Source organism: Chinchilla lanigera, unplaced genomic scaffold, assembly GCF_000276665.1.
Source record: "Chinchilla lanigera isolate Chin_1 unplaced genomic scaffold, ChiLan1.0 scaffold00040, whole genome shotgun sequence".
Classification (NCBI taxonomy): domain Eukaryota; kingdom Metazoa; phylum Chordata; class Mammalia; order Rodentia; family Chinchillidae; genus Chinchilla; species Chinchilla lanigera.
This window is the reverse complement of record NW_004955441.1, coordinates 17,455,426-17,482,291: the sequence shown is the minus strand read 5'-3', so window position 1 is coordinate 17,482,291 and position 26,866 is coordinate 17,455,426.

Genomic DNA, 26,866 nt, shown 5'->3' with positions numbered 1-26,866 from the left:
GATATTTCCACAAAACACTGACAAAGGATGTACAAGCCCCTCACCCACCCACGGGATCTCCAATCTCTCAAATTAGATTCTTTATAATGGGATTTACCTTACCAATTTCTGTGGCCAATTATGGTTAATTTATGAAGTTACATGGCCTTATTAATCATTATAATCACACTAAAGTTAGATCCATAGAATGTAATTTAATGTAAAAATGCAATTTGGTCAAGAAATTGAATTGAAAATGAATCTCGACTGAATGCTGAATTAATTTTAGTTGTAAACTGTACAGAACAATTTGATTTAAACAACAACAAAACCCCACCACTTTAATACTGAGTTGATTTAACTGATTAAAACATGAAACACGTCATTGCCAGAACTGAGAAGCTTCCACGTTAAAAGTTAAGGGTGTAAAATACCACAGATTTCCCTCTTTCAGTGGTTTGCCAATACTGTAGTGTGTGGTGGCAGTTCAAATATTCTAGTGTCATATGAGTCATACAAACAAGTATTCAAATATTCTTTGCTTCCAAAGGGTGTAAAGAATTTACACCAATGTCAGTGGCCAGGGAAAAGGCATTAGCATTTCTTTTTCAATATTATAAACAGCTGTAAGATTCTAATTATGGTAATGATTATCACCTATGTATTTCACCCAGCTATTACTTTCTCCTCTTAGGCATTAAAACATGTTTTAACTAATCTAAATTATTTTTATTTTTCTTACTAAAAATAAAGTGACCATTCAAAATTCCTGTTCACACCAGGAAGGTGGCATACATGTGTAATTCCAGTTACCCAGGAGGCTGAGTCAGGACTGTGAGTTCAAGGTCAGCCTAAGCAACATATGAGACCTGTCTCAAAAACAAACAAGAAAACAAACATGCTTAAGAGTTTTATGCTTAAGAGTTTTTATAATAACTTATTTTTTAATGTTTTAAACACTAATCCTTTGATGTAAAAATATGTTTGAATTTGAATAACTTCATTCTTCATTAATTTTTCTATAGGAAAAATTATATTTTCATTTAAATTATTTTATGTATTTAATTTTGTAGATTTTACGTTTAAATATTTGAGGTTTTTCACATATAATTTGCCTAAAATCTAACTGTGCATATTTGTTTAAATATTAGGTGTAGGGCTGGGGCTTTAGCTCAGTGGCACAGCGCTTGCCTGGCAAGTGCAAGGTCATGAGTTCGATTCCCAGTACTGGAAAAAAACAACAACAACAACAAAAACCATAAATATTAGGTATAAATAGAGGGGCTTAATGGTGCAATCCATAAAGAAATGAATTTGGGACTATTGCATTGTGAACAACATGAGCTATCCATTATATATTACACGTACAAATCTCTAACCCAATCTTGGAATTAACTCTGGAAATTATTCCGGGTTCATATTTGAAGTGAGTGAATATACTCTTGCGCCGCATGTGGATGTGCTCCATCTACCATGATACATGTAGGTGGCGATGGTCTCATGAGATTACTGTGGAGCTGAACACGTCCTGTTACCCAGCACTGTAAAGTCACAGTGCTCACATTTTGTGGAGATGCTGCCCGGCTAAATAACCCTAAGGCACTGCCAATCACGGGAGGCCATAGCACGTGCATTATACACAGTGCACAAGAACACTCGGCATGGCGGCACGCACCTGTAATTTCAGCACTCTAGGGAGCTGAGAAAAAGACCGCAAGTTTCAAACCAGCCTAGGGAATTAGGTGATCTACTGAGATCCTGCCTCAGAATAAAAATAAAAATATAAAAAAGGCCAAGATATAGTTCACTGCAAAGTTCATGGATACATTCCCTAATAATGCAAAAAGAAAAATACTAATATTTGATCATGAAAATAAACCTCTGTTACTGGTTTATGTATTTATTATAATTTTTATACTTACTTCAGTATATGCCTTCTATTTAAAAAAAGATAATTTGCTGTAAGACTGTATGCTGTGTTATGCCTCCAACATCTTACGATTACTGCATGTCTTGATTCCATCTGAGGCCAAAGCCAAATGCTGTAGATTTCATGGACACAGACGGACTATATGGAGTCCAGGTTGAAGTAGGATAAGAAGTTTCCTTCTCATTTGAATGAAGGGGGCCAGGTATATAGCTCAGCAGTACAAGCGCCTACATGGCAAGTGCAAGGTCCTAAGTTCGATTCCCGGTACCAAAAAAGAAAAAAAGAAAAAATTTGTGGTCATTTGGATAAAGGATCATCTCATGAAGAAATGGATACAGGCTGAAGGGATTTCTCTTGGGCATAACCATCATTTCCGCCAATTCTGGATTCACTCAGGTAAATTTATCCGATCTTAAGGTGCTGTCTATAAATTAAGTTGGGCCAAATCCTGAATGGATGAAAAGCTGAAGCACTGCCAGGTGTGTAAGACAGTGTGTTCAGGGTGTGCTCTTTTTGCGAAGAGAATGCTCTGACGAGGTTTTCTCTGACAATGTAGGCAGAGAGGCACAACTGCTGCTAGGAGCATGACTGCCTGTCAAGTCTAAGGGTCACTTACAAGACCCTTCATAACCCATCATTTCAAAAGAATTAAAATGTTCTTTCTTAGAAACCTGCAGAAAATGCATGTTCTGCTATGCCTTCCTAAATTAACTGCAGCCACGATAGTCTGGTCCCATGAAAATAATAAAATTAAAATCCGTATCCACTATGTCCCAGGTGTCTAATCGAGTCTGATGAAACAATTTGACAGAAAATTGCTTCATTACCCAGTAAATGAAAGCTGTACTCACCAAAGGTCAGTGTCCACTTCTTGATGCATATTAAGTGAGGAAACGTAGAAGCCATCATCCTTAGGTTTTCCAGGGACAGCTACCTTTCCTGCTGATAATTGAGTCTACTTCATCCCTGAGGAAATTACAAATGAAAGTGAACTCCCAGCTGTGTTTCTGCATGAACAGAAGGAGTTTCATGCTTTGCCAAGAATGTAGGTTCTAAAGACCCACTGCAGAGGACAGACTCATTTTGCCACTTGCAAGCAAAAACTGTCCAAAGAAGAATTCCCATTAGTTACTCAGCAATGGCGCAGGGAATGTCCTCCAGATGGGCTGAAGCCCTATCCACAAGGCTCTAGTTCCTGCCTACTAGTGCATTGTTATCTCTCCTATGTTATATGAATTAAGCAATTCCCATTTTTAGAATAGTGCTAATCACTGAGGCTCAGATCTGCTTTCTAAAGAGCCGTACATGTTAGTGATCTTTCAAGAGAGCTTATTTTCAATCTTGAGATGACCCTGAGCTTTTCTCCAAATAAACTCTTTCAAATATCCACAAGTAGAATTACATTCCTGGGAGTTAAACATCCCACTCTTTCTGTGGGTATACCCATCTCCTGGAAAGGGTGAATATTTTAAATTCATAGACACTTAGAGCGAATTGATTCACTCGCTGGATATCTTTCACAACCAGAACCCAGAGCAGGAGGAAGTCAGTTTTACACAGTGCCAACCCCTGCTGAAACTAACGTTTCTAAACATAAAAATATGCAGCAATATGTTAGCTATTTACTTATCAAGACATCAAGAAAAAAAATGTTCTCCTGATGTGGGAGAAAAAGCTAGGGGCAAGGTAATTTATTGGTACATTAATTCATGTGTGTTATTTTTTGACTCCCTCACCTCTAAAACATATAAAAGTTCCAAACCGGTAGTTATACACATGGTAATTTACCCCCTCAGAGATGTGAACAGGGAAACAAAAACATTATTTACTATTGGTAAAGTTTTAATTTTATCATTCTCATTATCTAGGAGGTGGAACAAGAGAGAGAGAAGAGAAAAAGCAGATGAAGTTATGTTCTTGAGAAATGGAAGAAAATAAGACTTTTTTCTCAGAATGTGAGGATTGCAGAGATGAGTGAATCCAAAATTTTAGCAAAATTAATTATTACTTTTAGTTCCATTTTCTGTACTTTCAAAGACAATTCATTATAAAGCTTATGAATTTTGTGACTCATAATGTGGAAGGTATTATTTTTAAAGTTTAAATATCCCCTTCATATTTATTTCTCTTATATTCCTTCATTTAAAAATCCATTTTTGGCATTTTTCACCAGTGTATAAAATTTTGATGTCAAGTATGGGGCAGGGAAAGTAAAAGATTTTTGGTACATCTCCCCCTAACAGGAGAAGAAACAAGTGCTCAAAGAAGTATGAAGACATGTCAAAAGGATATGCTTGAATATTAATCTCATAGTGGTAAATTATAGCTAATTCAATAATGTGAGAGTCTATGAGACTATCCTGTTACACATAAAATAAAAATTCTTAAATTCTTATATTCCTTAGAATACAAAATATATAGAAATGAAATTGCAAAATTATCTGTGTATGGTAAAACCAGAGGGTGACAATATCCCCAAAGTTAGCATAACTAATACTGAAATAATCCTACACCGTTTGCGTTCTAATCAGCACATTCAGAACAACCTGCTATCTCTTTGTGGCATTCCCACCAAAAACACACCACCCAACTGTATCACTACCAAACATTAAACAAAGTCAGACTGTGCTGGCCTATATTAACTAGCTTTCAAAGTTATAAAACCAACAGACATACCAAAAAACACACACATACAAAGTTTAGACACAAAAAGGAATTCAGAGAATCTCTTTAAAAGACTGAAAAAACATGGCCAGTAATAAAATGTGTAGTTCTAGACTGTATCCAGAGGAGAAAGAAAATAGCGATTAAATCATTATTGGGACCATTGATGAAGCTGAGAGACTATTGATTAAATGACAGTTATTAAATTTCCCACCTTTGATCACATTTATATACACATATTCACGCACACACACTTTTCATATAAGAATAAGCCCTACACTAATTAATATTAGATTAGCACAATTTTAATTTTCTTTTTCTCAAAACTTCTGAGAGATGTCTGAACTAACTGATATATTCACAATTAGGTGTTTAAACCCACAAACAGACAGTGAATGAACAATTTATGATAACTAAAATTGGCACAAGAAGCAGAGGAAGGGTTCTAGTTTTCCTTGGAAAGGAGAACTGGACAAATGGGAAGGTTCATTTTCCATTGTTAATACCAAACTCCCAGCCTTCTGTAACCATAGAAAGTGAGAGGGCAGGGAAAGCCTTCATCTTACACGTGCCCTCCCCTGACTGCCCTGTCTTGGACACAGCTGAAGATTGTCTGTGTGTGTAGTCAAAAAGTACTCATCAATTTCTATGTTAAGTATAAATGTAACTAAGATGAGTTTGAATATTTTGTGGCAGATATATTTGCAGAGAACATATTTTGCACCTTGAGTTAGAATCATAGAAAAATAATATTTGTATACCCATCTATCATTTCATCCATATGTTCATAAACGATGTAAAGTTATGTTCAATATTGATGTAACAGCCAAGGGACAGAAAATCTGGAATCTGGTTCTTAGTGTATCAAACCACGGCACTTGGATATAACTCACACGTATCTGAAAAATACAGAATGTAATCTATATTTTCCCTCAGTCTTTAAAGTTATTTGCCTCTACTCAACCAAAAAGTACTCATCAATTTCTGTGGGCCCTTAGTGTGCTTATCTTTAGGAACAATAAAAAGAGATGAGAGATTTATGAATCTGTTGAGAAAAAACAACAACCACTACAGCCCATGAGCATATCCCAGGGGCAGAGGACATGATCAGTGGGCTCAAGGTCCTGGGTTCAATTCCAAAACTAAAAGAAAAAAATCACAGATCACAGGATAATTTATTGATGATCATGGCACTAATAAAAACCACCTTGGGGCTGGGGATTTAGCTCAGCGGCAAAAGCACCTGCCTGGCAAGCGCAAGGTCATGAGTTCGGTTCCTGGTACCGGAGAAAAACCAAAAAACCAAAAATAAATAAATAAATAAATAAAATAAAATAAATAAAAAATAAAAACCACCTTAATAACTACAACTTAACTCTTTTTATGTTCAAAGCATTGGTGCATGGACTTAGCTATGATATGTCAAATTGGCTGAATTAAGAATCACACTTCTGGGTAAAGTCCACTTCTGGGTATGTCTGAAGAGTCTTTCCAGAGATGATCAATCATATAGGCCAGAAAACAAAAGGGGAAGGACCCCCTTTATTGTGTAGGACCATTCCCATGGGTTTATGGGCCTGGGTGGAATAACAAGGAAAAAAGAAGTAGGTTGCATTTCTTGGAAGCTACGTTCTGCTTAGTACATGCATTTGCTGCTGCTGCTGCTGCTGCCGCTGCTGCTGCTACTGTCACCTGCTGGCATAAGACCCAGTTTCCTCAGCCTTCCAATTCAGAGTCATCCAGGCAACTCTCCAAGAAGCTTGCAGGCCTCTATCTCAGATTGGCGCTATGTCATTGCTCCCTCTGGATCTGTGGCTTCCAGCTTCTTGGGCTAAGCAGTTACTGGATTTTTTGCGTTATAGACAGCCATTGTGAACTCCTCTCCTCTGATCCTGTAAGCCTACGTGATAAATTCCCTTGCACAAATCTCTATATATGTATAAATTATATATTCTGTTCCTCTAGAGCACCCCAACCAATACACCATTTAATTTCCATAAAACTATACAAAATATATTGTGTCCCAAATTTCTGATAAAGCATCTGATGAGTCTAGGATTCAAATTTTATTTTTGACAATAACTTTGAAGTTTATTTTGTCTTTGACAGTCATACTTTGGACAGAATCTAGTGCTCAGGGAAGACCAAAATAGGAAGGAAGGGCAGAATGAATGTAGTCTTTAGATATTATGCTAACTACAGTTGAGTTTATCATTAGAAACCACAAACACAAGTATACACACACACACACACACGTATATATATGAACAGTGAAGTTTATGAATAATATCTGAAGCTTTCAAAGAATCCTCATTCCTACTATTACTCTTACAGCAAGTGAATGCTGAACACAACATGACAGTATCAACACTCATCTTTTATAAATTGTTTTCCTTCATAACTTTTCACAATTTTAAAAATTCCCAGTACTTGCTTATATGTGCAAAGGTGTCAATTTTATTAATTAGGAACCTTTCTTGTTAGTCATAGTACATTCACTAAGAGATATCATACTGAGTTTGCACCCACTGAGGACATTCCCTCAGTTCTCAGACCTGTGTTAATCTGGCAGCTCAACTTTGCCTCACAGTGTTTGCTGGCAATTGTATTATTTCCTAAAATAATTTTAGAACTACTCCTTCTATTTTTCTGTTTTGATATTGAAATATCATGATTGGAGTAAATGTATAATTATGATCCTAGTCTCAAACGATTCTCAGATGAAAATAGAATTAATTAACAACTCTATGACAAGAATTGAAAACTTTTTGATACAGAAATCTAAAAACTGATAAGCGTAGTCACTTCTGGAGGAAAACAATTAAATATTTTGATAACAATCATAGGAGCCACTGTCATCTATTCACAAACGTTTACACTTAAATATACGGAGAGGTTCCAGGAACTATGTGCACAGTGTATTAGTGCCAAGTAGATTGTAAGTGCAGGAATCTGGAATATCTTGACGTTGTAAATTATATCTTGGGACATCTGGAAAGCAAAAAATTGCATTATTTTAGATGAATTGTGTACAACTGAGACTGCATGCACACACCAAAAGACACACACATACAGTAAGATTAACTTAAATACTCAGTTTGATTACTAAATATGGTAACATTGATTACCAATTTCATTGGCTTGAAAATGGCCTAAGAGGTTAGTGAGGCACACTTCTAGATGCAGCTGCGAGAGGTAGGGATGGCCCAGGGACCACATCTGGTTTCCGGGGCTTCCTCTCGGGTTCCTCCCTGCTCTCTGCATCCAGGCATCATGAGTTGAGCAGCTGACCCTGCCACACACGTCCACTGTGACATTTCTGCCCTAAAGCCAACTAATCGGACTGAAACCTCTGAAATTGCAAGCCACAATATATCTTTTCTCCTTTAAGTTATGAATGCCAGGTATTTTGTCTCTGCAACAGAAAGGTGCCCCATACACATAGAGAAGTAAAGTCTCACATCAAGAGGTCACACAGAGAGACACATCTTAGGGCACTGCTTTTGCTTTCCCGGAGTTCCTGGGTGGAAGTTGGCTGCCAGTGAAACTTAGATCAAATTAGCGTCTTGACAGGTATAAAAAATGGAATTAATCTGTAATGGAGAACAGGCATAGTTATTAAAAATGGGAAGAAATGTCTTTTCCTCTGAGGACTGCCTTACTCTTGAGCATAACTCAGTACCAACAGGGTCATATTCTAACCTGGGAAGAGAAATAAGTCTTTCTGCTGAGAAGTAGCAGAACAAAGATTTACCAGAGCTTTCTAGCAAACTAAAACTACATCCCTTGTTTCATCCAAATTTTTTTTTAAATTCTATTAGTATATGTTTGCAATACACAATGATTGCTTTCATTGTGTCAAATTGATACATCTTCTTTTCCCCTTGTCCTCTGCCCCCATATTTTTAGACTTTTTTTTCTTTTTTCCAGCATCAGATTTATTTATTTTATATCTTTAGTGAGTTAGTTATCACAAAGATAGATTAGCAGCCAAATTAACAGCCCCAAATACATATAAAATGCATAAAAATATCTCCAGCCCATAACAATGATACTAAGTCAATATATATGTTTAGATACATTGGTCACTGATTACAATTAATAATTTTTGATTATGTAGCTGTAATGATTGATTTAAAAACGATGATCATATATCAATTTTGCTTAAAATAGCTACTCAATTATTTCTTGCTGTTTCTGTAGTGTTTTAAGAAAATTATAATTGGTAAAAGTCAAAATTTACTGCTCCTTTCAATAAACCAGTATACACCAGCAGTACAATTATCCCAGCTATCCTATACTCAATTTTTTTTCTTTGCCAATTTTTCATGTGTATGTCTGGTAATCTGAACAATTAAATTGAAGACAACGATATGCAATATAACAACCATTGCTGAATTCCCACCGTCTTATTTAGTAAAGTTTTGCATTGTTTCTAATTTTTTTATTACTTTTTATTCCCTTTAGTGATTTGATTAATCTTCTGTTCTTACATCTGGTAATCTGATCAACTTTGTTGAAGATAGCAATATGTAATATAACAACCATTGTTAATTCCTATCATCTTGTTTTGAAATCCTGTATCATTTTTGTTTTTGTATTGTTTTGCTTTTGTCTTTATTTTTTTTTGTTATTGTTTTTTTCTCTTTAAAATAAAAAAGTCAAGATTTACTGAGTGCTCCAATGTGCTAACAAGTGTTGAATAGTTTTCACAGTACAAGTATATTGTATTGTTTATGAGGTATGTTATATTACTACATTTATGGGTAATAAATGTAAGACTTAAAATCCTAGATACCAGGAGTAATAAATGGTACAGTGTAAATTAAAAGTTACTTTTACTATATCATTACTGCTGGAACTCTAGTCTACCTATGAGAAGTATCACACAGTCTATTTTTACTCAGTCCCCTGAACTCTAATTTCATTTCTCCTTAATTCTAAATTGTGTTATGATTTGTGTCTGGATGTCTCCCCAAAGCCTCATGCAGTCATGGGGCAGCTTCTAGAGTTTATGATTGATCCATGGCCCATGCTGGGATTACGGGTGTGAGTGCTACACCTGCCCTGGGGTGGGTAGTTTGCATATGTGAGGGAGAGAAAGAGGCTGAAGAGACTGCCTGCCGCCCCTCCTCCCTCTTGCTCTTGCTGCTTTGCTGTTGCCTCTGCCATGTGCCTCTCTGCCTTGGAGCCAGCCAAGTATGGACTGAAACCTCCATGAACTGTGAGCTAAATAAAACTTTCCTTCCTTATTTGGGCATCAGGTATTTTGTCTCAGCAGTGAGAGAAAAGTAACTGAGAAAAGTTACCATTTCCAACCTTTCTAATCAATACATTTTCATAGCTTATAAAATACAAGCTAAATCAAACAAGTCAAATCATATGGAAAGATCAAATGTTAATAGTAAGAATGTTACTACCTCTAGAGTAGAATGCTTGTGAATCCCAGATGATCTGGTTTTATAGGCAATTATTGAAGCATATTAAATTTTACAAAATACAGAAAGTCCCAAACTTATGAACATTCAAGTTGCAAACTTTCATAGGTACAAATGGACCTTGCATTATGAACATTCCTAGATGCAAACAAATCATGGAAGTAGCACAAGTGTCTGCCAGACATTGTCACGGCTGTGCTGCCTGGTGCTTACTGTGAAGGGTGATAATGTACACTACTGCAGGGTCACTCTGAGCCCAGGATGTCCAGAAGAAGAGGAAAATCAGTGGTGATGCAGACGGGACTGCTAGGAAGTATGAAGCAGTAGCCATTGAAACAAAAGTGAGAATAATTGAGAAATTGGACCAAGGTAAAAAGATGGTAGGCATCACGTGTTCTTATAACATGAATCATCAACCACTGGCATAATTCTAAATAAATAATTTTCATAGCACATGAAAATTCTGCTCTGCCCATGAAGTCAGTAATGATACCCAAAAGGTGTGGTGCAGTGATAGAAGAGAGGGAGATACTTCTCACTGTGTGGAAGCAGGATCCCCACCAGCGTCAAGTTCCACTGAGCTTAATGCTTACTCAAGAAAAAGCTGAAAACCTGTTTGAAGACTTGAAGAGAAACAGGGCGCACCTTCGACAGCCACCCATGCGTGGGTCAACAGCTCCGAGGCCACAGCCAATCTTCACAACTTAAAAGAAAGTGGTGAGGCTGTGAGTATAGCTACCATACCTGCCCAAGAATTTCTAGCAACACTTAGAGAAATTACTGATGAAGGTGCTTATTTACCCCAGCAGGTTTTTAACGTAAGTGAGACAAGACTGTTCCGGAAGCGGATGCCAGACGGAGTTATGTCAGTAGGATGAAAAAGTTGAGGCCAGGCTTCAAAGCAGCAAAGGTTATTTGGTGCCAATACTTCTGGTGATACGAAACTAAACCCTCTCTTTGTGTACCATCCGGAGAACTCAAGAGCATTCAAAAACATAGCTAAGGGCTCTCTGCTTGTTGTGTGGAAGAATAATTCCAAAGCCTAGTTACACAAAACTATTCTCCAAGACTGCTTTTTCACCACTTTATCCCAGAGATAAAGAAATATTGTTTGGAGACAAATATCTCATTCAACATTCTTTTGCTGCTTGACAAAGCACTGGGTCATGTCCAATCGTGGATGACTTCCACTGCAACACTGAGGTAGTGTATCCACTACCAAATGCTATGGCACCCATCAAACCTACAGACCAAGGAGTTACTGCAGCTTTCAAGAAATATTATTGACATCACTTTCCTTCAGAAAGTGAAGGAGACTCATGAAAAAGGGACAAACTTGCAACAATTTTGGAAGGACCATAAAATCTACAAGGCCATAAAATACATATGTTTTCCTTGGCACGAGGTTTTGGCTGTCTCCATGAAAGGTTTGGAAGGCCCTTTGCCTGCAATTTGGTCATGAAGTTTACAGACTTGAGAAGATGGGTAATGAATCCAAAAAAGTCTTTAACAACGTAGTGACCCATAGTGAGCGTGCGCTACATCTGCAAGAGGAGGACTTCACTGAACTCCTTGCTGGGCAGCCGGAGGAGCTTACAAATGAGGACCTGATAGAACTAGAGCCCCAGGAAAAGACGAAGAGAGCCGAGGAGAAAATAAAACTGAAGAACCAAAGAGATTCCCAACGCAGGAAATGGAAAGAGGGTTCTCTCCACTTGAGGAGGCTCCGTTCGTTTCTGAGGCACAGATTCCAGTGTAGACTGGTACCTGGAGGTCGCTGCAGCCGTTGAGAATGCCATCCAGTGCTACAGAGTCAGCTAGGATAAGGCGAAGGAGCTACTCCTCGGGCATCTCTGGATTGTTTCTTCAAGACGGTAGACAGAATGGAATCTGCCAAGAAACTCCACAAGCGTGAGCAAGATTGCGTCTTGCCCTGATCCTTCCGCCCGCCATCTCCCCCTCCCCTGCTCCTCCAGTTCGTAGCTCTCTTCTTTCCGGTCCTCTCTATGCAGCCCCCTCTGTGCCAGGTGTTGTGCTGCACCTGTACCAGCATTTTAGGTGACTGTAAAAGTAAAAATAGTTTACTTACAGTTTTTCTGTGTGCTTACTTTTCTATGCTTTATATTGTAGATTTGTATCAAAGGTGCATAAATCTCACTTTGTCAGACTTACAAACAAATCCAACTTATGAACATTCTTCTGGAATGGTTCTGAAAGCAGAGACTTACTGTAATGTATTAAAACTGAAATCTTGGCCAACATAAAAGATAGGTGTAAAATGTCAAAGTAAAATTCTTATATGCATAATTCATTATGGAAATAATGCTGACCAATTCCTTAACTCCTAGACATACTTGTACGAAAACCATGCTAGAATATAAGAAATGTGGAGGTTTTTCTATAATCTTCATCTCCTTCTTTGTACAGGTGTAGTTTGTTAAGTGTTCTTGGGTATATAAAAATTATACATCAGTGCCTGTCTCACATTTGAGAAATGAAAGCAATTTCGCCAACAGGGTAGAATTATCTCCACTAGGATTGGTCATATGTCCCAAAACGTATTAGTCAAGTGATATATGTATTTCTTATGGCAGAAATGTGGGTTGTGAAAAGAAATTTGCCTAGAGCTAATAGAAACACCACCCAGAGCAGTCCCCATGAGAAAATGGGGTTTTCTGAAGTACGTGGGTAGAACAGACTACCAGAGGAAAAAAGTTGATTGAGAAAAAAACAGCCTACTAGAGAAAGTATATTTCCCATTTAAACACTCCACAAAAGTGGACTATGAACAATTTCTTTGCCTTATAGAAAAATGAACTGTTTGTAATGTTCTAAACTTGGGATGTCTCGCCATCCATTTCAGCTTAGGCAATAAAATTTCCAGTTTTCCTGACCAGAGGCAATGAACTCCGTTTAGAGTGGGTGGCAGACAAGCTAAAAATGTAAAGGCAAGATTTTGGAAGCAAAAGAGGCCCAGAAATGTTGGAGCAATAAATACCACTACACATTCCTGGGTGACTGAAAGGTCATGTGTAGAATGTGGGAAACCCTATGAAGCCTGAGAAAATCTTGAAAAGTTACGGAGAACTGAAGGTATTATATGCTTTTTTAGTTAATTTCTTAACTCACACACAACTTTATTTTTTTTTAAATGGTGTAATTAGTGGTCTGACATGTCAGAAAAAAATCTCTAAACTTCACCTAACTGTTGAATTATAAGACATTAAAGATATCCACATACTACCTGCCTTACACACATAGGCATATGAATTTAAAAGAGATATCAGTGTGTTAACATCATTAAGCACACAGATTTTTAAAATTTGAGTCCAGCTAAATTAAGTACCTATTATCAAATAATTGCCAGAAGAACAAAAAAGATAGAGATACATGAATCAGATTTTTGAAACTGGGACTCGATAACAAAGAGACCACATAGACCCAGACACACCCAGACACACCTAGAAATGTTTCACCCATACCCTAGGCAGTCCCAAACCAATCAAGGTAACAATCCACCTTCACAATCACAACAAAGCTTACAATGAAGTTTATAAAATGGCTAATTCTTAACCAAAAATTACTGGATAGCTGAAAAACTAGAAAACTACAGCCCTTACTTGGAAAATAAAATATAGGGAAAAGAAATACATTTCAAGTAGGAATAGCTACTGGGTTAGCCAGGTAAAATAAAGAAAAATATAAATGTGTTCAAAGAATAAATAGTGAATGTGTAAACAATGATTATTGAAATATGAATTTCAAAAATGGAAACTTAGAACCAAAGGGATGTTCTACAGCCAAAAGTCACAACTAACTTGAATGAAAATTTCACTGGGTCGGCTCAATAGCACATTTAAGATAACAGAAGAAGAGGCAATAAAGAATATAGAGAAATAGAGCTCGTCAGAACATATCTCAGATTGTTTAAATACTAGAAATTCCTTGAATCTAACTAATCATTCATTGCCCATCTTAAATCTCAAAATTATCCTATGTCTCTTCACAATTCAGCAAGTGCATTTTTTCACTTTCTTCTTTACGCATAATTTTTGTTTGTTTGTTTTTTGTTTTTTTCCGGTACCGTGGATTGAACTCATGACCTTGCGCTTGCCAGGCAGGCCCTGTGCTGCTGAGCTAAATCCCCAGCATCTATGCATACATTTAAATTCAATGAAGAAGAGTTTATATAACTTTATTAATATTGTGTATTTTTATTAGTAAATGTTTGCAGTACTTAATGATCATGTTCATCATGGGAAATGTTTACATGTGAAAATCACATTTTAATTCCTTTTTATCACCTTCTCCTCCCCTCCTCCCAAATCTTTCCCTTCAAATTTGCAAAAACTCTATTTCCACTTATTCCTTCAACTCTTCTTTTTCTTTAAGTCCTTTTTCCCTTCCTTCCCTCCCCTTCCCACCCTCTCTTATTTCTCTTCCCATTTGAAAATGTTATTCCTACTTCCTAATATCTATCCTCTATTCTTCTCCTTATTTATCCATTGGGTTACACACAAGAAAAATATGTGATAGTTAAGCTTGAATGTCTCATTTATTTCACTTAGAATTATGACCTTGAGGTGAATTTATCTAAAAATGCCTCAACTTCATCCTCATTTATGGCAGAGTAGAAAGACCATTCTACATAAAGACTGTATTTTCTTTACCTACTCATCTGCTCATAGGCACATGCACTGCTCCCAAGATTTAGCCGTTATAAATTGTACTGCTACAAACATGGGTGCACATGTGTCACTGGGATATGATTACTTTGACTCTTTCAGAGAGATATCTGAAAGGGGAATAGCTGAGTTGGATGGCCCCTCCAGTTTTAATTTCTTGAAGAATCTCCATACTGACTCCCATGGTGCTTGTACAGTGCTAATTTACACTCTCACCAGCGATGGAGAAAGGTCGCTCCCACACACAGGCCAGAATGTGTTATCGGTTGATTTATTGATGATCGCCATTTTTTCAGGATTGAGATGGAATCTTGGTATTTTAATTTGCATTTCCCGAATGGCCAATAATATGGAACATTTTGAGGATTTAAAACATACCTTTACTGATTGCTCATATTTTGAAAATCATAATTCTTTTAGTCTTTCTATTTATATGACACTTTCCTACAACCCTTACATTGAAATTAAATGTGGTGTCTGAAGAAAACAAAAACAATTACTATAAATTCCTGGACAGTACATTTACCTCAGCCTTTAATAGAGGACTATAATGTATAATATGTTGTTAGAAATGTAATTCTGATGAAGTCATTAACTGCATTTTTATAAATTATTGAGTTTCACAAAACTTAAGTGACAAAGCTATGTATTATCTGAAAGTTTTTCACCATTTGTAACTTCAGCCTCACATTTAAGGTTTTGTCCACTGACGTTTGTCACAGATGTTCTAAGAATACTCAAGGTATTTTCAGTACAATAAATGTGAGATGAATGAAGATAACTGCTTGAGAACTGGTCTGCCATTTTTATCCAGTACTCAAAGTTCTGCCCTTCAATTCTTTCTTTTCCTTTTAATAATTTATTTTCTTCCCAGAATATGACTGGGTTATAAAACAACCCTGATCACCTGTGCTTTATAAGATATATAAGATATGCAAATGCTGTAAACCCTAAGGTCACCATGCTAGTAAGTATATTTCAAATTCTAACTTTTTTATAACCTGTAAACCTATTTGGAATCCAACTTGGCTATGCTAATCTACAAGTTTTTTAAAGGAGACACTGTTTGCAAAAGCTGGTTACTTTGTCATACAAATAACCAATTTACATAAGACATCAACAAAGGCCAATGAGATGACTGTCCTCTTCAGAAGCAATTTCATTTCTCAACATTCAAGCAAAATAACATTCACACTATTGTAGATTAGCTCTTGTTATTGTCTGTTGCTTACAAGTGGTGGATGGGAAATAAGAAACCAAAAATATAGGACAATGATGATTACACTTTACCTTCAATTTTAAGAAAACATTTGAACCACTTATTACATTTTGTTATTCTGTAGAATTGCATGTGGAAATTATAGAAAATTTAAGCACTTTCTACAAGTGGTACTTACTTTACTTATGCTGCTTGATTCTTCACAACTCTGTGATATCAGTACTATGCTCAATACAGAGACAAAGCAAATGAAATTTAGAAAAATAAAAACGGAAATACTAAGAACTTAAATATTTCATGCAAAATCAAGATGTTTATCTAATAGGAAAAGCCAGATTTGAACCAACATCTGTCCTAATTCTGTGTAGGCAAAGAATTTAGAGTCACAATAGCATAGCTCTTTCCACCAGAATGTGTATTTTACAGACACATTTTAATTTGTGATACTTTAGAATTATTTTCCTGTAAAATTTTATTCTTAAGGACTATACTCTTACCGAATTAGGTCATATTTACTTGATAAAGTATTATTAACCTGCACATATTCCTAACTATGACAAACAGCAAAGCTTTCATCTCCTCATCACTAGCATTATAACATGTCGTGCTCGATTTTGAATATGAAAAGTAAAAAATAGTACAGTAGCAATAATGTTGCCCAAGGTCAAAAGTAAGTGTGCCCTGGGTACAAGACCTTATTTCCATTTTCCAAAAACTATGACTGTGTGCTTTGTGTACTATTTCCATGAAGACACAAGATACACATAGCAAGAATGGATCGGCTGGGCCTGCTTCCATTTGAATGTCTTGACGTTTGGCTGTTCACATTCTTTGTTCCAAGGCTGCCTGGAATGTGTTTAATTTGCCCTTGGTGTTTTAAAAAAGAACAACCAAAGGGGGGAAACAGCTTAATGACCCACTCAAATAAACGTGTATTTGTTTGAAGTTGTGACATTCTATTTAAACAAATTGGCTGTTTTGTTTAACTAATTGTGGTACTGGTAAAATACACAGCTGTCATGGCTGCAGTGGAAGGCACGTCAGACGCACTGCCTGTCTAAGTGCACATCTATGCTCTTATATTTGAAGCCTCACACCTCACGACACACTCAGAGACTTACATAAACATCCTACTTATACAGTGTGTCAGATACTTCCTCTGCACAACAATCGTGTTTGTGATTATTTAGCACACTTAGTCTTAGTCTACTTAGCTCTGCCTTGTTAAAAAGGTCTGAGTCCTCTTGGACACCAGTTTGCCATGTTGGATAAAACATCTAAATGTTTTCACAATTTCTCAAATGATTCAGATACGGCTCAGTTGCTTGCTCCCTTCAAATATTTTCTGTTCTGACTAAACATAATTTTCAAACAAAATCTCCTTTTGCAAAGGGACATCTCAATTGAATTATTGTTCCCATCTATCCCTAGAGGGTGGGAAGAAGGGGAGGAAAGGTCTGGGATGAAAGTCGAATTAGATGCCCACAAACAAGGTTTGCTAATAGAAAGACTCATCATCCATAGCTACAGTCCCACTAGCATAAAACATAATTAGCTCTGGAGTTTTAGTAATTACCATCCGGATTCCCAAGGAGAATAGCCCTGAAATTACTGCCGTGTAATCACAAAGAAAATTGTAAAGTTTCCTGTTTAAATTTACTTCAGCTCATAAACAGAAATATTTGCAAAGATCTTGTGATAAAAGGCCAAGCTTGACAAAATTTCCCCACTTCAAGACCCTTCAAAGGTTTTCTTTCGTTATAGAGCTTCAAGTCCCTTCCATATCCCACTGCCTCTCAACATTTTCAGCCATGTTTGTAACACTAGGGGCATTTAGTGAACTAACCTCTGTCTGTTCCGCTGCACCCCCTTCCATGACTCATTTTGACATGTCATCTGGTCTAAGAGTCAATCTCCTGCCTCTTTTATTATTTATCCTTGTTTTTCATAATGACTGTACTGCACTCAAACTTCAAGATGTGGCATATTATTCAGGACCGTGGTCTAAAAAAGGCATAACCTCCTTACTAGTTCTTACTAGTTGTGTGCGCACAGTTCAGTCAATTAACCAATCTTCACTTGAATTTTATTTTCACAATTTCAAGGATACACTCCTTGGTGCCTAAATGTATTTAGTAAATGGTCCTGTATTATTTATATTATTGATCAGATTTTGCTGAAGGTCAGTTCACCAGTGCTCTTTCCGCTCATGACAGAACTCTGACAGATTTTCCATCACCCTAATGAGGAGAAACGCCACTGTCTTCTTGGTCATTTTTATTTTGTCTTTTTCCTTGGACTTCAGCCTGAAATTACCTCAAACTACTCCCTAGACTCTCCCTTACCCCATGGCCAAACTGCCTTTTATGTTATGCCTCTCCCTGGCAGAATGAGGAGAGAACTTTACCACACTCTTGCTCTTCTGTGTCTTTTTCAGAACTGATAATGTTTCCATACCTTCTTTTCTTTGAAATCTAGGGACTTTGCTTTTACCCTTCCCTTTCTTGTCTCACTCTTATTATCACATATCGTAGTGGACTTTGTGGAAGACTTAGACAACTCTCTAGGACTCCTGCACTCGTTTCTCTCACCTCTGAGTGTTAGCTATTGATGCCTTCTAGGAATTGTCCATGCTTGCAGAAAGTTCACTCAGATGAAGGTCCCATTCCTTGTAAAGGCCCTGTGCATGCAGTAAAGTGTTATAGGCCAGCTCCCTTAATGCAATTCGCATGACTCCAAAAGGCCATTTCAGACTCAAGACTGAGTGTATATCTTTTATAACCTTTCCTCATTGCCAATTCTCCTTCTGCTCAGTTCTAAAATGTGTAAAACTCAAACACTCTTCAAAACTCCTCTGCATACAAATTTCAGGGTCCAATCCATTTTCCAGGAAGTCGTATCCTTGATGGTTGGCATTAGAAGTGATCCTAAGAAGTGGTGATTTTGGATCTGGATTACTGGCTGGCTGGCAGTGAGGATACCGTGACTAGTGCTAAGCGAAACACTAATAGCTTCTACTTGCATTTCTCAGCAATGTTAGAAAGTTCATGGTGGTAAATTTAAATAGGAAAACAAAAGTATATGTAAATAACAGTACTGTTACCATATACATGCTATGTTCTCGCTGATGTATTAGAGAAAGACACTGAAAAATTTGAAGTAATTGATCACTAACAAAAGACCAAGAATGAAATCCAGAAGGGCTCACCATAACTTTTCAACATAACCTTTTAGCTATAGCTACAGGGCAAAAAATGTAAACGTCAGTTCTAGAATGTAACTAGAAGAGTAGCAGTATGGTTTCCACGTGGAAAGATTTGGTCTTGGGTTGGGGAAGACAGAATGGGAATATCTGAAATAGTGGTTTTAAAACCCATAATGCCCAGAACCTTGGACTGTAGCAGAGTTCACTCATCCTCCTAAAAAGCTGGGACTTCCCCCACTTCTTAAAAACAATGCAGAGAACACACAGATCCTCTTTTTCTCCCTTAGGATCTACTATCACTTTACCTTCTGAATGCCACACTGATCGCTAGGGCCAAGTCACATGTCAGCAGGCTAGGTGAGAACACAGCCTTCTAAAGAAGGAAGGGTGCAACATGGTGAAGATCTGCAGAGCCAGGAGACATCCTCAGGACGCTGGATAAGGATGAAGAAATAGAAATTTGAATAACAAAGAGTGTAATACTCTAGGAGCACTGACATGAAATGTAAAATTTAACCATCCTGAGAAAGACCCTAGGAGATGGTACTAATACCCTGCTGTATTGTTTTCTGCACACTCAGGAAAATCAACAACTCATATTAAGTGAGGTAGAAACGCCAAAAAGCTGTTACAGTGGAAAACAAATCAAAATCCTTGAAGAACTGAGCATGGTAGGATGTATTCACCGTACAATGGCCAACCTTTTCATCGTGGTTGTTTTAAAGCAAAGCCTGAAGGTACTGCATTTATCAAAGCAGCAAGGAACACTTCAAAATGAAAGAAAAACCACTGACATTGTTTAAGAAGGTCAATTATGAGTGTCTTTTATAAGCAAGGGTTGAAAACAGTGATAGGTTCATAGACCCAGCTTCTTCTTAACAATGGGAATTATAACATTTCAAAAACTAGTGGACGCTTGCTGGTGCTTAACAATCAGAAGCAAGAAGTTGTAATTATTGTTTTGAGAGTAGGTCAGAATATAAGTCAAAAGGGTCTCATCTGCAGATAGCTATGGAAATATTTTTAAAAACACTAGAATCATAGGAGATAGATAGGCAAAGTGGTTATTGATCCATGTATATAAACAAAATAAATCAATGATCAACAGTCAGAGAGCTGAAGGAGCCATTCTAACAAAATCCTAATCTCATGCCCAGGTTCCAGACATGAGTTCTCAGGCTTAGCAGCCACTGATTGATGAAGAGGCTGGGGTCTTTGAGAAAGAACCAGACATAAACATGGCAGGTTAACATACACCAAGTCTGCCCACTTCTGACAGTCACACAGAATTCTACCCTCCTGTGCACTGCAGGGACAGGATACCCATTTTAATTACTCCTGGATACAGATCTGTGTTATTATTATTATCTGGAAAAATAAGACGTAATCATAGATACCTCATTAGAATAGAGGATGATAGAGGTCAGGTAATAAACAGTCCAGACTAAGGTCCAGTTTGCACTGGATTGACTGTTTTTCAGTGGTAATTTTCAAGATGTGTAGTGTATAATTTTAAAAGTTCAAGGTACAATTGGAATAGACATTTCTGGAGTTGGCCAGACCTTTACACTGGTTCCTTCTACAGAGAAAGAACTATTAGAGTGGACAAGAGCAAGCAGAGATCCTTAAAATTGCCCTACACTCTTTAACAAAAGTATGATATTTCCACTTAATTCACCAATTGGACCTCTACAGGCACAGGTGGGACCATGGAGGAGAACGTTTGTCTACTCAAACCAAAGCAAACAGTAGGCCTGTTTGTGGTTGGGATGCCAAAAGTCTTTCTTAGAGCACATGTACACAAATTTAGAGTCTCATATTACTATGTGCTTTTCCCATTATTAAAACGAGTGCCATGAGCATTTTGAGGGTTCAGTAGTATAGTGCCTTCTGAGCCACCCATTCCATGGTTAAAAAACAAATTATTGTACACCCAGTTCCCACCAGTCAAGGAAATCCCACCATGTGCTAGGTCTTTTCAGTGCATATGCAAGCAGCTTATTGTACACCTGGTAATATTGCTCAAACCCATTTCCTGAAAGCCAAGAAAAGCAGGTAATTGGGAATGCAGTCCCAAGAAGGAAAGGCCTCAGCAGAGGCTCATGCAAGGATATGTCCTGCTCTGCCACTTGGACCTATACTGTGGTATCCGGTGGTATTCTTAGTGGTATCTGTGCTGTGAGAAATGCATAGCAATGATCAATAACAGTCACGATATAGAGAAAGATGTCCCATCTGCCTTGACCCAGGACAGAGACGGATGGTCACGGACCACGAAATGACTGAGCAACCAGACCTCTGCACCATAAGCCAAGCTATAAATACAGGCAGGTACAGAAGCAATTTGTTTTAAGACAGGGGGGAATCCAGCACGAGGCACAAATGGACCGGAAGTTAGCGGACAGGCAAACCATCCAAATCTTCGTGTCCCCATTGCTACTGCTCCTCGAATGCCTCCTCCTAGGTTTACACTGCACAAGCACAGGCTAAGAGGACAAGGGAACACCGCAGCGAAGTCTTGAGCAACGCGGGATTAAACCTAACATGTATTTCTGCTACACTCGGATCTACTCAAGGCCAGAAAAGCAATGGTGATGGGAAATCCTCCCAGGAGCTAGAACTAGGGGGTACACTTGGTTCTCTAATTTTGGTGGAAGAATGGGCAACCATAAGTGACTGGACAGATCAGCAAAGGAGCAGAGAGAAGACTGGGTATGAGAAGATCTACTTAAATCTTCCTGAGAAAAAGCCACAATCTAAAATGTTGAGAACGTCCTCTGAAAGCTACAGAAAATGAGTCAACAAAGGACCAATTTGGGAACTCCCTCTTGATGACTAGGTAAGAAAAAATGGCCCATAAAGCTATAAGAATATCTGAGGGGAGGTCAGTATAGGCGCTTCAGGCATTACTGAAAAAACTTACAGCGATGAGGGCTGTGGAAAATAATGTGACTACAACAGCAAGACAGGAGTTTTATAAGTGAAAAGTGTCCAGATCTGAAGAAAGGCACAAAAAAGGAAACATCAGCTAGCAAGAGAAGGGGAAAGCACAATTCTAATAAATCAAGTACAAACCTAAACTATGTCTGACTCATAATAGACTGTTTTTGTCACAGTTGTGTTCTTGTCAGAAAGGTGAGCGTTGACAGTCTTAAATAATTGATACTTTGAGCAAGACCGACACCTAGAACTTTACGTCTCCTATTACACAGGTAGTTTGGGAAAGAAATCAAGCAACTCTATTAGGAAGCCCCAAATCCAAGCATAAAGAATCTTAAATTTACATGCTACATGCGTGTGCTTTGATTCACACTTCAAGGTTGAGATTTGTATGTATACATTTCATGGAGGTGTGATACCCTTTATGCTGTGGGCTGAATTATGTCTCTTGCAGTTAATGCTGAAGTCCTACTTTCAGTACCTCATAATGGGACTCTATTTCTGTATTAAGCCTTTAAAGAGATTGTTAAGGATAATGGGGTTGCATGCATGAATCCTAATCTAATCTGACCAGGATTCTTATAAAAAAATAAATTTGGATACACAAACCAAGAACGAATAGGCACAGGCAAAAGCTCATGTGAAGACACAGTGGGAGGCTGGCCTTCTGTAAGCCAAGAAAGGGAACTTCCCAACACATTGGTCTTGGGCTAACTCGAGCCTCTGGAGTTGTGGAAAGTGAATTTTAATTGTTTAAGGCACCCACTCTACGGTTCTGAGTTATGGCATTCTGTATTTACCATCCCCATGAAAAACAGTCGAATGTTTAGCTGTGACGGTGACTGCACCAGGCGCTGTGTGAGTTCTCTGGTTGAATTGAACGCAGTAAAAATTGATAGGTAAATCACAGGCATTTGTCCCTCGATTTCTGAGGCTCTCTATGTTTGCTAGGAAAGGAATTATGGGACATTCTTTGTTATATTACACCTGTAGGTGTGGGGTTCTCACTTCACTGCATCTAGAAAACTCTGCTGAATAGCCTGGGCACATAGAATTCAAGATGGAGACTGGAATGGAAATTTTGGTTGTTTTCCCCGTTACAGTTAATTTGAAGTAAAAGTAGAGCTGTGTTCATACCTGGACTCAGAGAGGCACTGATCACTGTTAAAAAGTGAACAGTCTTTAAAGGTGGAAATACTTCCTTAACGCGCTCACCTTTTGTCCTAAAAGAAAGACATCTTTGATATTGTCCAGATTACTGTAGACTCACTACTGTAGAAAGAGTTAAGAATTACCTTTTTTTAAAGTTGGGGAATATCTAAAAGATAACACTCTATTCCTAAGAAGTAGGCATCCATTTTTATTACTTTTATTTAAATGCTTTCCCGCCAAAACAAAAATTAGTATCATTAGTCCTAGTTCTAGTCTCTCCACAGGGCCATGGTAACCATTGTGTGTCCATTCTCATATGCATGGCCATTATTACAGGTATCCTGTTTTGTGATAATTTTCTACATGTTACAGGAAGGGCCTAAGGTCTCGGAGAGGGTCAGGTGTCTCTTCTCTTAGCACCTACTTCCTTTCTTCTCTGTCTGTCCTCTCTGTGCTCCATTATTCTCTCCTGTCATAAGACTTGGTTTTTATACCTAGGGAGCTAGTCATCTTTTTCTGTGCTGATGAAAGAAGACAGAGAAAGTGATGCTCTTCTTGCATTGGATATGTGCTGCTGTTAGGGAAATGAAAGGGGAAAGTGGACCGACTGCTTAGGACAGGATTTGAATGACTTAATGCAAAGTTAAATTAACTATTTAAAACAAAGAATTTGAGCTATTGTTCATGTTAATTATAAGCTAACAAATCATGTTATTATTCTCACATACGGTTTTCTTAAAATGAAATCTTCCCAACTGAAATTCCTGTTGTATCATTGAATCAATTATTCCTACCCTCTGTGCAATGCACTGAGTGTCTGTGTGCCTCCAAAATCTATGTGCTGAAGCTTTAACCCCAGTATGTGGAGGGCCTTTGGAGGTGCGACCTTTGGGAGTGGAATCCTCATAAATGGACGGAGTGCCCTGAAAAAGAGCAGCCAGACAGCTGGACAGGGAGACGTCAGCAGAAACAAGGCCTCACCAGAAGCCGCTGACATGGCCGGCTGACCTCCTTCAGGCCTCCAGACCTGTGAAAATAAATTCCTCTGTGGTCCAAGCCTCCCAGTCCAGAAAAAATGGTGCTTTGTTCCAGCAGCCTGAACCGACTAAGTCACCCTATGATCTGGTCAATTTGAAAATGCACCACTTTCTAGACAAACGACTTCCTTGGCCAATGCTTACTTCGACAAATCAGTCTCCCTGGAGAATTTATTTTCATGAAATAGCTGAACGTGAAGAGACACTCATGAAAGTGTTCATTTCAGAATTATTTCTAATAATGAAAGATTGGAAACTGTTTACATGCTTATCAACACAAAGGCATTAGGTACATTTTGGAGCATCCACGTGATAGAGAAAAATTATTGAAAAGACAGTTGTAGAGTGGAGTGCATTGATGTACTAACGTATCCAGGGCTTATCATTGAGTAAAATGAGAAGAAGCAGAATTCATCAAAACTTTGAGTGTGAGAAAAATAATCTTTTGCTTGTGAAGATCTCATAAGTATATTTGTTTGACATATATATGTATAAATAGAAATATAGAGAAGAATGTCACTAATATTTATTAAGTATCTGCGCTGAGCCAAGTACTCTGCCTCTGAGTGCTTTACATACATATACTTTCCCAAGGAGTCCACACGGTCTTCATTTTTGAGATGAGAAACTGAAATTTAAGGAGTAAGTAATTTTGGCTAGCTATTAGCTGATTAGATCATGGTTCAAACCAAGGCCTATTTAACATTCATAATTGTTTAAATAAGTAACATAACCTGTTTAAATAAGTATATTATTTTTTAATTCCTGTGTCTTGACTAATTATCTCTAATAGAATAATAATTATTGTCTTGGGGCTATGGAATCATTCATTCTTACTTATGTCCTTCCAGATCATTAAATTTTGTACCGTGAACCTATATTATCCCAAAAAAGAGACATAAATAAGTATGTAATGTATACATGTGTCAATATATGAAACACCTATTATAGAGTTAAGTTCCTGTGCCTTTTTGTAAAGGGTCTGTGGGGGGAGGTATCCCTAGACTCAAATCTGCCACTTGACTCTTCAATGTTAGTAAGTCATTAAATCTTTTAATTTGTTCAGATACAATACAAGAATGATACTATTTAGTTTTCTTATTTCAAACAGTTATTGTAAAGATTTAATGAGGTAATGGACATCAAAGCTTGAAACAATTTAAAATGTGATGAAATTTGGGAAGATGTTATTCTTTCTTTTACTCATATTTCAAACATTTTAAATATAAAATATTTAAAAATAACAAGTTGCATTATGAATTCTGCCATGGAGCAGGGCCCGAGCACACGCGTGTATGCACATATGCGTATTTGTGAAATTAAAAAGCACCAGTGGGCACTAGGTCTCCCTTTGGATAGCTTCTCTAATATAAACTCACATTTTAGCCCAAAGGAACAATAACAGGAACAAGAAATGTGCCGTCTAGTTCCCTAAGGAAAATTAAATCCACATTTAAGAGCTTTTATCATAGGCTCTAATACACTATCTCGTTTGTCAAATGGGATATATTTATCAGCATAATAAAAGAGTACCAGGAAATTACATAATGGGAACTAATTATCTGCCCTTCCTTCCTTCTCAGAAATAAAAGTATTCAGGAACATACAAGAGAACTTTCTATCTTGTTGTCTCTAAGCCTGCGGTGTTCACTGTCCTCCCTGGTCTTTATGTGAAGAAAGTGCCATCTGAGGAGGAGAAACACCGTGTCATTAAGTAGGCAGATGTTCCAGCCTTCGCTGGGTCTTGGGGTGACCGTGTAGTCTGCTGCGTACCTCTTCCATCCCTGTTTACACTTTTATCTTGAATTGAAAGACCTCAACTGAGAAAAAAGTATAGAATCCCCTGGAAAGAATCTCATGCTTACCTAGCATATAAACAATAAATTGGGTATTTTTCAATAATGTTGTCTTCCTCATGAGAGCATTGGTTGTGCACTAATGCTCCTGGCTATGGGCAGGAGATGCTGATTATTTCTTCTTTTTCCAGTCCGCCCTGGTCCTCACTCGATTTGCACTGACCTGCTGAGTGGTCCTAGGCTGGGAGCAGCATCGCCTTCTACAGACATTTCTGGTGCTTTTCCACATCGTTTCTGTTTTCTGGGTATCAGCTCTCTGTGATCTGGTAGTCGCATAATCTGGTAAATTAAGCTGTAATGCTGAACTTATGGTTGCTAATAGATTATTGCATTCCTTCCAGGGAATTTGCATTCATCTTAACCAGGTCTTTTGAAAACAAAGTTTTAGGCTGAAAGAGCCACTTGATGGCAATTTTAGATACCTGGGTAGGCCTGTAACAGAGTACCCCTGGGAAATGAGTGTGGAAAAGATCTGTGAGCAGGTGGGCTTCGCCTCTCTTCTTCTTATGTGCAACAGTGGCGCTGTGTTGGATACAGGCCAGACATTCCTTCACAGGAATTTGTGATCAAAAGTAACTACAGGGGAAGACTGCCTCGAGAACAGGAGGTGCTAATCACTGCCCAGGCAGCAGATCGGAATCACAAAACATTAAAGATCGAAATGCTTAGTGGTCAAAGGAGAAAATGTTGAGACAAGCACAGGGCTTGGAGAAGGGTGATGCTTCCAGGTCTCCTTATCTAGAAAAGGAGAAGAACTTAGA